General features: G+C 40.7%; 1 long non-coding RNA gene across 1 annotated transcript in view; it reads left to right on the top strand.

Moving 5' to 3' along the window:
- LOC146595068 (uncharacterized) overlaps positions 1–17717 on the top strand; it is a 558681-nt gene that overhangs the window by 184283 nt on the left and 356681 nt on the right. Inside the window, exon 7 of the long non-coding RNA XR_014896018.1 lies at positions 7685–7808. This is a non-coding gene — a long non-coding RNA (uncharacterized LOC146595068). The remainder of the gene's footprint in view (positions 1–7684; positions 7809–17717) is intronic.

Consider the following 17717-nt stretch of genomic DNA (forward strand, 5'->3'; position numbering starts at 1 on the left):
CCGCGCTCGCGCTGCCTGGGCCGCGGCCGGGAGGAGGCAGAGCGGCGCGGAGTCGCGGCGCGAATAATTTTGGCTAACCCGGTACTGAAGTTTGATTTAATAAATTCTCCTAGTAAGTGCGACAAAGGAACAGAAAAGATCCCTTTGGTGGCTGAGCCAGCTTAAATGAGCCGAATGCTTTCTAATTAACAGTCCCGCAGTTCGCTTCCCATGCTCAGCTTAATACAGAGCAGAGTGAAAAATTCTTCTAAAGCATTCAGATAAATCTTTGTTTCAGAGGAGTGTAGAAATGCGATTATAGCCGCTGACCACCACCAACGATCATAAGGCCGTCCAGCGCTGGGTCACTCTCACCGAATGGTTGCCAATATTTTCTCAGCGAACTCCCTATTGATTGCATAAATACAGTCGCGTACCCATGAGGTAGTGTTGACCTGTCACATAGTAAAGATGTGGCAAGCCCCATAATTCATTACCGGTTGGAAATAGAACATCATTGGAGAGATAAGGATAACAATGACTTTCCATCCAATGATAAATTACTAGCAGCTGCATTATTTTCCCTCACTTATATATGGCTCTCTTTATTGAATTTAGCTTGAGATAAATAAATGATCTGCCAGGAGCCTGGTTAATATTACTTCTCTGGGACCCATTTCAGGCCCAACTAGGCTTTTGCTGATAATATCTTTAAGCTTTTCAGTAGGGAGAGACATAACATTTGTTTCTGACAAGAACCCTATGTCGCCTTATCTGTTTCATTTGAGAGGCCGTCGACCTCAGCTTCTTTAGTTAAAATGAGAGCTTTACTGTAGAGGCGAAGTTCTTGAACTTGACTCTCTTCTTACAATGAGATTATATGTCCTGGTTGTAAATCTGAAGCCACACATGATATACAGTTATTCTTAGCRTTTCCTGTTGATCGCGGGGTGATATTGATTGCCCTGCTTTTGAATCCTTTTCCTACTGGTTTGAAAAGAAATACCACCTTTTTTATTATTATTTTTCACCTCATAATAATCTGCGTGATTGTCCATGCACATTTATATGTAACTTTATGCATTTGTCCTATTTAAAAGTGACCGTTGTTTTTCAGAATAGCTCCCTCCTCCTCCCATCCGAGAAGGAAGGCAGCTTAACAGCGGAATAGCACCGGGCTAAAAACCAAAAAGCCCCGTGTAAGCACAACAGATTAACTCTTTCTGTGAATCGGCATGCCGAGGAAAGACCTCRAGCTCCTGGAATTCCCTCTATTACCATTAATAACTTGTCTACGGCTGCGGCGATTGTGGCCTGTGCCGGGGGACGGAGCGGAGGCGCGAGGCGGGGGGCGCGAGCAGGCCGTGCCGTGGGCCCTGCCTGCGCTCGGGGGTTTCGGTCGTGTCTGGGAAGCCCTGTCATCGGGGGATAGATGAAAATCGGACAGTTGCCGTTTTTCATAAAGTGTGAATTAGAGAAAATTAAACCGGGCCACTTCTGATAAATCCTCTCATAAATAAAGTAGCTGGGGGGTGTTAAAATAAAAGTCCAGCCACAGTTTGATTCACATTWCAGGGAACCAGGAGCAAGTTCTGTCTATTTTAACACTCCATCATCATTATTGTTATTTATACTGTAGTAATGCCTAAAGGCTCCAGCTGAGTTTGGAGCCCCGTCTGCTAAATGCATAATCAGACTTGCCTCAAGGAGTTTAAGTATGAGTAGACCAGACAGAAAAAGGTGAGGGAAGGAAGTATTATACCCTCCCGTCCCTTCTGCTTTGCAGTTAGGAAACTGAGGCACAAAGAAGGAAAGCAGTGAGCTCAAGGCAGTGAGGAAAATCTTTGGCAGAGTTGGCAATAGCCAGGACATCTTCTGAGTTGCTGCCAAGTGCCTTGATGTAAGACCATTTCCTGCAGGTTTTTGGGGGTCACCTGTCTGCTTTGCACTTTCCCACTAGGCAAAAAGAAGATAAAATTGGAATATGGTAATAAATTTCTTTTATCTGATGTTAGAAGAATTTGCGGTTAGGAAAAAAGGCACACCCTAAATAGCATCTTGCATAGATTTGTGTAAGAGAAGATGTAATCTGCACACATATTAATTTTAATTTGAAAAATGTCTTGTCTTGAAAATAAATAAGGAAAATTTGCCTTTTTATATCGTAGCAATAGTTTTGGCATGTACTGGTCATTTCCCCTGTCAAATCAGAAGATAAAAAAATATTGCACAATGCTCCTAAAAGGCATAAAGATTAATATTTATTAAATCAGAAAAATAAGATAGTCATGTGACACACCGTCTGTGTCAGCGGTAGCCATTTCCTGTTGATCTTAAGAGACTGACAGGATCTTTTCACCAATAATTACTAGCTAAGCTCTTCAGAAATTAATTTCACATACAGCCACAAACACAGCCAGCAAGGAAAAAGGGGATGGCGGATATCAAATAAATTATTTGCTGCCAATGGATGATAATGCATTTTCCATTTCTGCAGCACTGCCATTCTAATGTTTCCCCAAGTACCCTGAAAGCATCGGGATGATATTCGCACACTTGCACAAAGCCCAATTAAAGAGGCTTCGTGCGGAGCTCTCCCTTGCAGACTGCATTAACTCCTGCGCTGTGTGTGTACATGATGCGGGGAGGGAGGAGGAATGCAGCAGGACACTGTGGCGAGAATCATTTCCAGAGCAAGCCAGGACAGTGCTGCTCCCAGGGTTTCTGACCCCAAACACAGGTAGCCTTGTTGCCAGGTTCCTCAGCAGATCTTCAGTGTGATTTGCTGGGGCCATGAGGTCTATGAATTGCTTTTTGGAGAGGTGAAGTCATCAGRGACCTTTTACTTCTGGCATAATTGTGTCAGTGCAGCAGGAAATGGGGTTGCCTGTCRCTGGGAAATTTTTACTCTCTGGTGAATCATCCTCACTGAGATCCCCGTGTGGTGGTGGGTAAATGCAACCTCTCCATTTGGTGAGTCTGGAAAACAGAAAGTGTGACTTGACCAGCATCAAATACGGCTCAGCTAGGTATRAAACTCCTTTGCGGTTACCTAATAGAACATCTTTCCTTGTAACTGCTCTCATGGTTTCCTATACTACTAGCAATGACACTACTACTGAGCATGCAACGTTCATCTACTGCCCTGTCCTTCCTTCACTCTGCCGTGGAGGACCCTTGATCCGTATGGCCTTTTCCACAGAAGTCACAAGTTAGCTGTGATTTTGCTGTGCAAACCATATCTGTTAGACAAAGAGATTTCTTTCTCTACTTTGAGACTAGCAGAGAGTATAATCTTCAGTGCACTGCTGAAAGGTTTTACAGCATTGCTCTCCAGACATCTTTGACAAGGTTTTATCGTGAGCTTTGGCAGACAAGTATAACGTAGACATTGGTATTTGCAATTTTCCGTCACTGTGCCTCCGTTTCGTATCGCATACTTGTGTCCTGTTAGAAGCAGAACCAGATACCAGTACTTTTCAAGCATATTATTTTTTTTCTCTGTGTTACTTTTATGTATATCTATATGACTGACTGTAGACCCAGTTTGGTTCAGCTGAACTGCAGGCTCCTTGTTTTTACTGCTTAGCCTCGACTCTGTCCACCTGTGAGCAGGAGTGTGGCAGTAACTTTCATGCTAGGTGTCAAAGGTAATCTTTGCAGGCCATTAGACTTGGGCTAATGTTTCTGGTGATGATTATTTCCCCTCTTGTGGGAGTCACCGCCCTTGCAGGCAACTTAAAGTTACAGATAACAGCAGTGCTCCCTGTTTGCTCAGTGGAAGGTGTGTTGAGTTAACCTGTCTTCTTCAGTGATGAGTCAGGAGAGTGGGGTACTGTTAGCCGTTTGGAGTGTTAGTCATAGGGGCCTGGACTAAAGCCAACAGCTGAATTCAGACTGTTGATGGAGGAAGAAAAATGCCACTAATATTGACCTTGCTGGAAATGTGAAGGCTCTGCCTGTATGCCACCAGCTGTCSAGACCTACCTTTTACAGACTGACTTGTATCTGTATTCTGGTTGCTAAAATTGGTTGGGTTTTGTTATTTCAACTCTTCTCGTCCCAGAAGAGCAAATTCCTCAATGATTTTGCTTTCCCATCAACTATGCTGTGCACTGAGGAAGCTGGAGAACAAGGCTGTCTTTAAGTGCAGAAAAAAAAAATACCCTGCCTTTCCCTCCTTACATTTGTACAAATTAAGCATGACTCCTTGTTTCTGTCAGTCAACCTATTAAGAAAAGCCCAGACTGCCAAGTGCAAACTCACTTGCCAGTTTCCAGGGAATGGCAAGGGAACAGCTCTGAATCACACGGCCTGAAGGAAGGGCCTTATCTGATGTGGTGCACCAAGCTTAATGGGGCTGCTAGATGCAGCTGCATCACCTTGGGTAAGAACTTCAACAGAACCKCTCATAAATAGCGTGCCTGATGTTACATGCATTATGCCCAAGGACACAGGTGCTTATATTGACAGACTGAAGCCTTAACTGCTCTGAGTGGTTCTTTGGTGGTAGGATCTAATTGAGCAATCTTTTAAACTGGTTTGATTCAGTTTCAAATTCCAGCTCTGCAGCAAGATTTTGGATCAAATGCAGTTTGACTTGTTACCGTCTTCTCTTAGCCTTGCATATAGGATGGAGATGCATTAATGTGTTGATGGTGTAACACCAGTTAGGGAAGACTTTCTTTGCTTGTAGCCATTACTGCTGGAGAAGTTGTTCTGATGATTTACCCAGAAAGCCCTAAGTGTCCTTATAAATGTAAAATATCCTCTCTCTCTCTCTTTTTTTTTTTTTTTTTTACTTGAGCAGATGGAAGACTTAGATGGAAAGGAATAAAAACATAATTTGCTAGAGCCCTCAATTAATCATAATCAAGTTTGTGCATGTATACTCTACAAGGGTAACAACAATGAAACACAGGGAGAAAAGGATGCTTTCCTCAGGCAATTCTGAAGACATAAAAGCAATAAAGGAGCATACTTCAAAATAATGTGGAGATATACRACTGCACTAAATAAAAATGCTCCTTTAACGTACTGTAAAAATAAAGATGTTTGGTTAGATTTATCAGCCTTGTTACAAACGCAAATTCCTCCCCTGAACTAYACCACTGTCTGAGAAACCAACCAAGGGATGATTGAGGCCCACTATTTTCTGTAATTACTTAAACATTGTTTTTTCATTTGTTAAAGAGCTAACTAGATTACTCCTCCTTTTCACCACAAGTTAGTATATGGGACACCTAGATCCTGCAGATACAGATTTTTGACTTTTATACTACATTTAAATCATTTTTTTTAGTGTATAGTGAGAATAACTGTCACAGTTTGCTTATTAGTTTGCATGAATCACATCCAGACCTGCGAAAATACATTTTTAAACTAGTTTTACAAAGAGCAACACATRTTAATTGAAAGCAACCCTCTTCCCCAAATCCTCACTTGACTGACTTGGGAGTATTCAAAACCAGGGAGATTCGTTTCTGCAGCCTCATTCAACCACTGCAGTGAGCAAATGAAACAATTGTTTTATTTGTAAGAGGAGATTATCCCTTGAAGGCAGATAGGAGGATACTGCCTACAGAACCCCATTTGCAGGCACAAAGAGAGCTTAGTCAATTTTTGGCAGTGATACTGAAGCTATTAGTTTTGGATATGAGTTCACTGATGTTCAGGACTGTAGATTTCCAGTCAGTTCATGAAGGGCCTTTAAAATTACAGACAGAGCTTCATTAATTGCCTTGGAAAAGCAGCAACAAATATCAGGCCCTTAAAGTATATGTGCACAGAACTGCCATTGATTTCGATAATATTGCGCACTGGAGGACTGACCCGATGTCCGGGGAAGGCAGAGGGTTTCCATTAGTTGCAGCAGGCATTGGCTCCAACCGCAAGCCCTTCTGCAGGATCGGGCCGTGTTAGCTCTTAACTGTCTATCCATCTAGTTACCTACCAATATATATGCTTTTTATACACCGTATATATGTGCACACACACACATGTGTGTACATATGATCTTAATTCAGTTTATTAAAAGTGTAACAGCTGTTGTTATTTTAGCTCAAACTGGCGACCGGTGGAAGATGTTAGAGCACCACACAGGTAGAAAGACGGCGTCTTTCAGACGAAAGCAGTCAGAACACGGCCTTGGGGTTTTGAAGTTTTTTGTCCTTTCTCCATTTGATAGAGGAATGTCTGAACATTTGTTCTATGAATAACTACCCATAAAAAGAGAATTTCCTATGCCTTCCTTGCAAACAGCACAACCCTGTGTGATCCCTGATCGCAACAAATTGATTTATTTAAATAAAAATAATGATCTTCCTTCCTTTCTCCAGCCCCAGCAGCAAAATCCCATGTAACCCTGATCAGCAAATTGATACACTTATCTTCTTTTGCCCTTTTTTCTCGAACCCAAACAATACTACCCTGATCCCCAAGTAATAAGAAAATGATTTATGCAAACAAAAATAATTATCTTTCTTTACTCTCCACCCTCCAACTGTATAATCTCTGTAGCTCCTTGTTTAACAAATTGATTTATTTAAATTAAACAAATGGTGATCTCCTTTTGACCTCTACAGAGCACCTCGGTCAGACTCTTATCATTGTCACCACCTTACTCATATATTTAGGACATATTTTAAATTATAGCGACATTTCTAACTAACCTTGATGCTTTATGGTGACTTTAATTAAAGTTCATGGATGTTCTGTTACTGTAATATGAAATTAGGACACATCTTTTCTGAAAAATAATACAAATAACTGAAATTTATCTTCCTCCCTATATTTTATGGCAAGGAGAGATATTCACTGAGTTCCCTAAAAAGAGCTGTGCAGAAGGTAGCTGTATGCAGTTTGCCCACACCTACCTTTCCCACTCTACTCCTTCCAGAGAGAGCTTGAAAGCATTGGCAAACTTGGAGTACAAATATGTGCTGCTCTACCGTACGTAAAACACCGACAGAGCCATCTAGTGCCAGCCTGCTCGGTGACAAACACCAGCGACAGCCGATCGGGTGAGATTATAAGTTCAGAGCATTTTATCCATTAGAGTTTAAGGATCTGTCAAACCACAAACAGTATTGTAAGGACTCGGGGCCTCTGCTTGGCAAAACTTTCATAGGCAAGAGCAGAGGCAAAATCGTGCCTAAGAGCCATTAACTAGATTGACTTGCAAAAATATTCTAGGTTAAGAAGTCATAAAGGTGTATAAATATACATCTGTGTGTGTGTTTATTTTTTACTGTGCAGGTTTTATTTAAGATTGTATTTTCTGTGCTATCCATCCAATGTCTCTGTTTTGTGCAGCTGTTATTAAACAGTCATTTTGGCATTATACAAAATTATGTAATTATGTGTGCCATAAGCAAAAGTGCAAATAGTCCCACTTAACACCTAATCATGTGATATCTGTTGTGAAATGATGGTGAAGGAGCCAATAGATAAGACTGTTACTTTGCTATGAGCTCTGGTTCTTTGGAGGCGAGTATGGACTGCAGCTGGAATTTGGCATAGATGGAAGAGGGATTAAGTGATAGTGGGAGCTTGCATGTATTGTATATAGAAACATTCCTCCTTCAACCAGTTTCTGTGATGTGTAATATTCTGAGTAGGACACTGGTGTTAACCAGTCTTCCAGATTTTGGAATATTCTGCTTTTTGGCAGTTCATTCAAACTGTGTGTCTGCTTTGGTTTCAGACCCACTTCTCCAGCAGAAGACAGTGACATGACCCAAATGGAAGCACAAGCTTCATATGGCTACATTCAATGAGCAGGTCTTCATGGGTGAATTGTGATCCCCCCARAAAGGTTACGAAGGGAGGTAAGAATGGTTGTACAGCATTAAAAATGTTATTTCCTTCCAAAGCCAAAAAGTTTTCACTCCTTTGAATCCTTTGCCTTCAAGATCAAGCACTCCTTGTGACCCACTGGAAATGCATAGGCAAATCACAATGAGAGATATTCTTTGTTATTATTATTGACAAATCATTTCCTTCTTTCTTTTTCAATAATCTTAAGTGGGTATTACAATGTTGAACTTTGAATTGGAAATCAACATATGAAAACCCTGGTAATGCTCATTTAGATGATCRCCACAAACTCTTCATGGGAAATTTAAATGAAAGGGAAAAACATTACACAAACAGGCCAAGAAGTTCTTAAAGTAGAAATATAGACACTTGTGAAGATTCTCAAAACTCACGCTAGTTTCTCTACTTTTAATATAGTTTTTGTTCTTCCAAAAGCCAAATGATTTAGATTTTTGCCTGTGGACACYGTTAGATGTATAGTCTCAAAACACACTGGTGTATTTGTATAAGAAAATTGAATTTCATTGAGCTGTAAGCTCTGATCCTACAGCTTGCATTACCTTTACTCTTGACTTGCAAAAGCAAAACTGAGATGAGACTCAGAATATAAAGATATGAAAAACTGTTCATATGGGAAGAAAAACATTTCATTCTTAAATTATACATAGAAAATTATAGCTGCAGCCGTGAAGCCCTCTTTGAAAATTTCGTTCTCAGTATTGGCTTGCAAGAGAAGCTGGTTTTTCTTCTTCAAATAGGTTGGAATTAGCAGCACATGAAATAACGTCAACGGTTGGTAAGAGGATTAAACAGCAATCCTGCTGTTATTGAACAGTTTGTGGAAAGCCATTGTAAACAGCCACGTCCGTCCGTAGGTCAGCCCTGCRGAATTCTGCTAAGCAGACAGAGCTGGAGAGTTCCCTTTCATGGTCCTCATTTCATGCCTTTGACATATCTTAGACTCATGGGACCCAGAGGCGTATTTACAGCCTGAACATTCAGGGTATTGTTTTTTAGATCATTAGTGGACACCAACATCTAAATCTGTAGTAACAGGAAAAGGCAGAAATTCAGGACATGGGGGATGGACTTCAGTACAACGCAGACAAATAAGGGAAAAGTGAAGCTGCCAGAAAGTCTCCTAGTGACATGTTGGGGGCTTTTGCAGTTGCTAGTGAAACTTCTAAAAAATCCGGTTGGTTTTATATCTTTTTTTTTTCTTTTTGATTGATCTTCTCTGTACTTTCCTAAAGCTTACTATGAACTAGCAGTGGCTGAATTTCACAAGGCTAAAGGAGTTGAGCTCATGTCAGCATTGCCAGGCATCTGTGCTTGTTCAAAGTTTGTGCAAATCTGCTGGGACTACAAACTGGCCAGAAGAAATTGAGGGAACAGTCTGTCTTAGAATATTCCCATTCCTTTTCTATTCCAACAGAAACTTTGGCAGTTCTTTAACTTTTTCATCAGTTTTTTGTTTGTCTGAAATGAGGAGTCAGAAATGGAGAAAATAAAGCAACTATTTGATAAGCAGCATTTTTTTATACACACACACACACACACACATGTATGCGTTCCTGTTTGTGTGCAGTAAGGGCATATTGGGACTGACTCTTGTTTTATCTGAATGGTTTTACCTGGTTCAAACTCGCGCAGGTCTGAAGTAATGATACAAATACGGATAAGCTGTTTATCAAGGTAGTGTTATTGAAAGTAGAAGTTACTGACAGAGAGTTCTTATAGAAAGATGATAATAAATCAGCTGATAAATTACAGAGTCCTTGGTYGATAGTTGTTTAATATGATGCAAATTTTAAGTGAAATTTACAGCATACAACTGCTCCCCGTGTAGCCACTTCTTCCTGCTAGATGAAGTAAACATGCAAGCCAAGACTGTAGCAATGAATTACATTCAACCTCAGAAATGCTTTCGCATGTCTTCAAGAGCGGCTGCCTGCTTCAGTGATGGATTAGAACTTAGCATGGGATCCCACAGGCATGGTGAGGTATTTATGAAGCTTCTGATTGCTCAGACACTTGGAACAAATGTATAGTCAGTGCTAACAGAAATCAGAGTATCGCTATCTCCCACTTTATTTTATTTCATTTATTTATATTTAGCAATTGCTGGAATATTACAAGCCACCAAGCACAACTGTAGCTGGAATATAGTTTCCAGAGCTTATTTACRGTAGCTCTTACTCACAGTGGGTAATGGCATGTTACTCCGTAAGTAGTTCCATTGATTTCAGAAGGTGCATTAGTAGAGAGAGGTTCTCTTCCTTGTAGCTAGATGTATCTCCATTTGGTCCCATGTTTGAAAGGCAGAAACAGCTCCTTTGCTATGTTGTTTTTAAATGCGTGAACAGTTTGAAGAAAAGCTGTAAGCCTACCCCTAGCCTTCACCAACTGATTAATAATAGAGTGGTAGATGGGATTCTGGTTTTGCAAAACTTAATGCTTTGCAGTAATTAATGCTACATACTCTTCCATTGTTGGTAGACAGATCTGAATTCCACATATTCAGTTTTGAGCTCYATTCTTAAGCTGATCCTAAATTTCAAAGAGGAAGGAAAAAGCTGATATTCATATCAGTAGCAAAGAGCATCGGGTGATGCTGATTTAAAGAAAACATTAATCAATCCAGATTTGCTTGGAACCGGGCCCAGGTTCACTCAACAGGTTGCTGAACCTTAGCAAATCTTTCTGTGAATCTGTTCTGTGTTTTGACTTTGTAACGTGATCGGAAATCATCTCAGTTTCATGTGGTTTTGTTGTGCACGTTTTGGAGTGCTTGTGGGGGCAAGTCCGGCGAAACACGGAGATGCCGCATTTTGCACAGTGCGGCGTGGCAAGCTGTATTTCGCTCTTACTGGCACGCCTCGATGGCATTGGTGCTGTCAGCAGGGTTTAAAAGAGGAGACAATCACTGTCTGACAGTATTCTCGTGTTGACAGTAGTCTTTGTTTCAGCGCCAAGAGAGAGTCTTCAAATCGTATCCTAAATAACAGCATCACAACTTTTGGACTGTTACTTTCCTTTTCCCCAGTTTTGGTAATGTCAGAACTTTTCTGGAGTTGTAAAGAGGATATTAGATTTCTTGATGGATACTAGTTTGAAGTAGTTATGTAGTGCTAGAAAAGTGATAGGGTTTTAATTTAAGCCTGTGGATGAACAACTTATATTTTACCTGGGTTTTCTTTGCATCTGAATACATGCAGAGGTCTAACAAGTCTCTGTTGCTGAATACAAAGTATTTAGGGTCTCTCTACTGCAATCAGGTAAAAAATGCAATGAGGTGACATTTTCTATTCATTCTATCTCCAGTCCCAGCTAGAGCCCAGAGTAGTAGAAATATGAAACAACCAACCCAAGAAACAGAATCTTTCATCATTCATCAGAGCACACCAATTTTTTTGTTTATTTTAGAATGAGCAGCAGAATCATTTTGCTAGAGTTGGAGTTTTGAAGAGAGAGGCTGATCGGAGTAGCTATTTATTTTTTCTGTTCTGATTTACTGCCTCATAATAGAGATATGTTTGTACATCAGTATTACAGCAGGTTGCTCAGGGAGGAGAAGAGAGTTAAAAGAGGATGGGTCAGTGGGCATAACTTAATGTCCTGTGAGATACACATGGTCACACTGGATAATTTAATGCTCTCTTCTGGCCTTAAACTCGACGTATCTCCAAAGAGGGAAAAATCAAAGTCTGCAAAGATAATAAGTGAGAAAAAGCTATAATGGACTGAATGTCCTCTCATGCCCCCGAGGTTCTGCTCCTTGTAAGCAATCAAAGAGATTGTGGTAAAGCCACAAATTGAATTGTCCTGTCAGGCAGTTCAGAAGTACAGTAGGAAGAACAGTCTGCCAATACCATTCACGCTGGAGCTGACATCTTTGTTCTCCTCGGAAGCAGTTGTGTTTGCACCTGCTTGTATCGTTGCATTTTTCCACTAAGGTTGTCTCACTTATTTAACTTGACACACGGAGCACCCCTCAGAGGTCTTTGAGATTCAAACCAACATTGGAAGTGACAGCCCAGATAACATAGGTAATCATACAGGACCTTTGGGGACTGCACTGACTACTTTTTAATTGATAATTCCAAGTTTCTGTAATAAATCTATTTCTTAATTATAGTTGCCATGTCATACATGATAGCTAATGATTACCACTAGCTTAACTTTGGAGCCTAGAAGACATCTCCCTCCCCAGTCTGTAGTCATACCTTTTTCTCCTAAATTAAGATTTTCTAAGAAAGAAAATGAACAAAAGCTGCACATTAAATCCTATCCCTCCCAAATAAAAGAAAGTAAATTTAGGGTGCTGAATTAGGTGAGTGATTTTAATTAGCTGATCATTTYAGGAAGATCATAAAACATTTAAATAACACTGAAGTTATGTATGTTTAAGCAGTTTTATAGAGAGTTAAAGTCTTAAATGGTAAATTTAAAATGTAAAGTTGATGGAGAAATGTTTATTGCCTTTCCCAACTTTCTCACATGGCCTGGGATATTACAAGAGGTATCAATAATTACATTCATAGTAATAATGTGCCTGATCCAAAGCTTATTAAAGTCCTTGGAATTTTTCCACAGACTTTAGCAGCCCATATATGAAAAAACAAATGCCTTTAAATGTCTAACTTACAGTTCTGTGGGAGTTACTTATATACCAAAATTGTGTACATGATGGAAGTATACTAAAGTAACTGTAAATTTCTGGTTTAAGCTTCCTTTCAGAAGCCAGGAAATTTAAACTGATCGTAAGAGCTTACCCACTACCCTTTTAAGTGAATAGAAATCCATTGGTTCCATTTGAACCCACTGATTTTAACAATAATGGCCATTTAACACCATCAGATTAGTTTGCATCAGGAGAAAACCTTACATACTATGAGGAGCTGCTAGGTTTGTGTAACAAAACATGTCAACAAATTGCATTATTGGGAACATGAATTCTCACATGCCTGTCGGTAGCTCAGTAACACTTTTACATTCCTTTTAACTGAAGTAGATCAAATTAAAACTTAATTTTAGAGTTTAGTTGCTCATAATGCTTGAAACTAATGAAATTAAAATTGGAGTAGCAAGGCTGAAAAATCATGATTTATGCATATGCCTGAATTCCTCATTGTAAAACACTTGGAAGAAGAATATCCCATTGTAAGAAGGAACAAGCTCCCAGGAGAGCCTGCAGGAACCATGGCCACATCTCCCCTCCGAGCCACGATCTGGATGGAAGTGCTACCACCATGCCAGTATTTTGCTCCCCGTAGCCACGAAAATCCCATTGCAGGAGCAACTGTTCTTGCAGCAGTCAAAAAGAAATGGAATTGCTATCATATGGGTTTTCTTGTGACTAAATTGCTGTAGCTGATATGCAATGGTCTGGTAGTTCCCAATGCCAAGAAAAAAAATCAAGAAGAAACAGACTTTTCTTCAGAAAAGATTCTTCCTCCTGTCTTCCCCCCCCCCAAATCATCAGTGACTCTAGAAAATAAATTGTCAGAAATTTGGAAGCCTTTTTCTCCCCATTATTAGAGCTCAGGCAAGAGTTTATTTCAGAATTAAATAGCAGATTAGAAAGTGCAGTGATTTTGTCAATATTCAGACAAATTCAATTACGTTTTATAGTAAGAAATGTTCTGGTCCGTAAGAACGTGTCTGCTCCACCAGCAGGTAGCCTAGAGTGAGGCTAAGCAATGCAGAAGCATATTGTATTTCATTGCCTTTCTGAGCAGACCCTGACCTTAAGGGCTTGATAGGGCTACAGAGAAAAGCAATCCCGATATCCCACGTCCTTCTACTGGCCTCGCACCAGGTGACACTTTTATTCATCAGTTTTTTTTGGTTTATAACTTTTCTATGCCTCTGTTTCTTCAGTTGTTGAATGGGGATATTATTATGTTCTGATTTCAAATGCTGAGGGGGTTAATTAATTATGTTTAGGAAACCCTTTGAGACTCTTAGATGAAAGGTGACTCTGGAATTGTTAGGTGTTATAATAAGAAAAAAGAGTGATTTTATTGCTTCATGTTAATGGTTAACATCTGCACCACAAAACTTGCTTGATCACATAAAGATTCTACTAAGCATTTAATCCTAATTTGCTGGCTGGTGTATATTCATTTTATTTAGAAGCTTAATTTAGTCATCAAAGGTTAATCTGCTGCGGGTTTGTAATTAGACAGAGCAGTGACTTGGCATCTCTGGGCTCACCCAAGTTGCATCGGGTTTCCAGAGGGGGCAGGGCTGTAACTGTCACCAGTTTTCACTTCCAACTAGCACTAAGAGAAGGCTGGATTTTGGGGGAAGGTAAACAGTGAGTGCTAAAAACACGGGCTAATTCGACGAGTAAAAAGAAAAAGATCAATATGAGTAGAGGAACAACAACTCAGTGAATGCCAGACGGCTGGTTTCATTCATCCCCAGCAGGTTTGCTCAGTGGAATGTCCAGGAACTAGGCATTTTATATACATATATACATACACATATATATACATATATATATATATATGATTAGATGATTTTGCAATGTTTTGTTGTATGAGTCCAGCCCCTCTTTCAAAATTACTGATTAGCACTGTGCAGAAAGTGTCCCAAAAGGAATGATTGTGAGGTTTTCTGCTTAAAATACCATGTTTTAAATTAATCCGATGTTAGGAGACATTGCTAGAAGGTTGTACAATAGGACGTATAGGTGCTTGTCCCCCTGAAAATTAAGCCATTTGTGCACAAGGTTGGATCCTCTAACAAAAAACCGCTTACAAACATGTAGTCCTTGTGGAGAACAAAAATAATATTTCCTTCGCAGGAAGTTTCCCTCACCAGAAGGCGCCTTTAATTGCCATCTACAAAACTCTGGGTTTTTCAACGAGAGGCCGTTGCTTAAGCATGAAGAGTGATTAGCGGCACTGTATTGTCCTTTGARGCAAGGAAGAACAGTTGCTTCTTCATTGCTGTGGCCTCATCTTTTGCCTGTGKCAAAGGGATGGCAGCAGCGGGAGGCCGGAGGGTGGGCGCCTGCGGAGGCATCCCTGCCGCGGAGGCTGCTTTCTGCGGCAGGCCCCGACGGGGTGCTCGGAGGCCACGGCGGCACGGGACGTGCTCGCTCTCGCCGTACTCTTAGCATGTGTCTGTAGAAATGCTGTCGTCAGAGAGAGGATTTTGGAAAGCGTATCTGCATGAGTTTGGGATCCAACTCATGCTGGGCTGGATGTGGGAAGTTCAGTGTAGTAGATGGTATTGCGAAACCGGAGGCAAAAACGTTGTTTTTTTTTTTTTGATAATTGGTCTTAAAAATAGTGTTTTACTCTATTTGAAATCAATACGTACCTCAAAATAATTAGTATAAATAAAAAACGTGCTACTAGGATTTAAGAAGTTGGCCAAACTTTCTATATTTCGATGCAGCTTGGCTTTGGTTGAGCTCAGAGTGCAGATCCCAGTGGATTCYTACTTGTTCCTCAAGCACAGTTCTCCTATGTCTGCTGTGATTTGCCAGTTGATTCCCCCTCCTCTTTCTGGTGCAGAGCACTGGAAGYATTCAAGAAGACATTTTGGAGAGCATAAGCAGTTCTTAATGGAGAACAGCCTCAAATCAAGTGTCAGCTTGACTATCAGAGAGTAAAAAATGAAAGAAACTCTTTTATTAAGGCATTGTTTTATAATTTCTATGAAGAGCAAGTGGTCTTACATGGGAAAGTTTTTAACATAGCAGTTATTTTCTTGAGAGCTGATATGTTGGATGGATGATTCACCTATGGCTTCTTCTCTCCTTTGCTTTCGTTTTTGCTTGATCTAATGAGTGTTTACTGGTTTTGCAGTTGGACTTGAAGTGAACTTCTAATTCACGTGCTGATAAACTGAGATTGGCTGCATTGCTGCACTGGAGACCTGTTGTTGAAAATGAATTTCCAATTTCCAGTTTAGAAGGCAGTTTTCTTGGTGTTTTGAAGGAAAGTGGAAGTGTTTTTGGACTGATGATTTGCAAAGCAAGGACCTGTTTGCTGGGTGACCTGTTACTACCCAACTGTAAGTGCTTGTCACTTTGTTCTTTACATGAAGAAGTGAGAGTACCTGGTTGCCATTCACTACTGCAAATAGAAAAAAAAAAAGGGCCATGAAAATACATGTCATTCTATGAAAATGTTGAAAAAGGACGTCAGTTACTGTTGTTTAGTTCAAACCTTTTCCTTCTAGCTAGGAGGCTGGTGGAAGTAAACACACACATCTGCCACAGATTTAAAATGTTTTTCCTGTCTTYGTTATCTGCTCAGCCTAAACCTTAGTGTCTTCACTTTTGTCTTAGTCGTGAGCTGGCTGGTATGAACAGTAGGTGGGTACCACCAGAATATGGATCATAAGCATCCTTAACGCTGCTGCTATATCCTTGACTTCCACGAGCTTCCAAACAGAACCAGTTTGTCCCACAAGAGGATGTGAACTGTCATGAAAACAAATCTCTTTCTCATCCATTTGAAATGTTTGTGCGAAAGAATACCGTAAATATTTTAGCAGATTGTGTAATTTGAGAGGTGGTGCAGGTTTTTAAAATTTTTCTCCCTAACTTCCTATTTTCTTTGTTAAATAAATAAAAACCTTGCCTTAGGCCTAATGTGCTTATGAAGGGGGAAAAAAAATCTGTCAAAATCTCCATTACTGCTTAGGCCTGTAAATAATGTTATTACTCTGGTATTTGTAATAGCAAAAGGTGACTTTCTCCTGCTAAGAAAAATTCTTTTGGCAGAAAAATATCCCCTTCCCTGCAACTTCCCAAGCCCAGCACAAAAAAAATCCAGCAGGATATATTTTGATAAAGTTAATGCAGCGTGACTAATTGCCGTGTACRTGTAAGGATCGGGCAGTGGCTGAGCGTTGCAGCGCTATGCCTGAGCAATGCATGTCTTGGAAGCAGGAGGCAGCAGACAAGTCTTTAAGCCAGCTTAGCTTCTTCTCCCTTGGACTGCTTTGGGAATCAGTGCAGCCACATAAACAGCCCTTGCAGGGTACCCACCAGTCAAACCACAGCTTACCCCGGTGTCCTGTGAACAGTGGCCCTAACCTGGGCCTGCAGCGCTGCAAACTGCACATGTCCCCAGGAAAGGCCCCCTATTTCAGCACTTGCTGAAGGCAGCCAGGCAGATTGCTTGCATCAGCCAGCAAAGAACTGGCCCCTTCGTGGTTCCTGCGCAGCRAGCTACAGTGAGTCAGGCTGGGGTGGAGAGGGGAGATCCTCCACCCAGATTGCCAGCTCAAGCTTGCCACTGGTTTATCTCGTGGTCTTAGGCAATGTATTAAGTTCTGTCTCTGGAAGATCTCAGGGTTAAACTGTTAAAACAGAAGTGCAACATGTCACAATTTTATATAATGCCCGACTGCCACCTGTAGAAGTTATATGTGTACTGGGACCGTGAGAGACATGCATTGTCTCCACGCATTAACGGAGGTGTTGCAGGCTTGATAAGTAGAAAGGAATGGCAAAACATTAGTGAATAGTACTGGGTACAGGMGTATTCTCGCTGCACTCGCTGGGGCCATTCATATGCGTAAGAAATGGCAACTTTCAAATCAAGCAATGCCAAAATTTTAAGGCTTATGGAGCGTTCTTAGCATTCTTCTCTTCCACATGATGATTCTGAGGCAGATTTTTGTCTGCTGGGGTAATCTAGGCTGTAGGTCCTTGGCAATCACATCTTTTTCTCAAATGGGTATGCCTGGAGTTCCAAAACTGGTTGCTGGTACCTTCAAAGCATGAGAAATCAGTATCTCCTTTGGCTGGCGAGGCTTCTGTGCAACTGAGTGCTTCTCTTTCGCAGCAGAAAGGACAGTAATTTCTGGTTTTGCCCTTATCTAAGGGTGAGTCGTCCTTYATTACAGTTACCATATGGGCATGGGAAGTGGTAATATGTAAGAAATCA

This window comes from Rhea americana, unplaced genomic scaffold (assembly GCF_003343005.1).
Source record: "Rhea americana isolate MKP2758 unplaced genomic scaffold, rheAme1 scaffold_24, whole genome shotgun sequence".
Taxonomy (NCBI): domain Eukaryota; kingdom Metazoa; phylum Chordata; class Aves; order Rheiformes; family Rheidae; genus Rhea; species Rhea americana.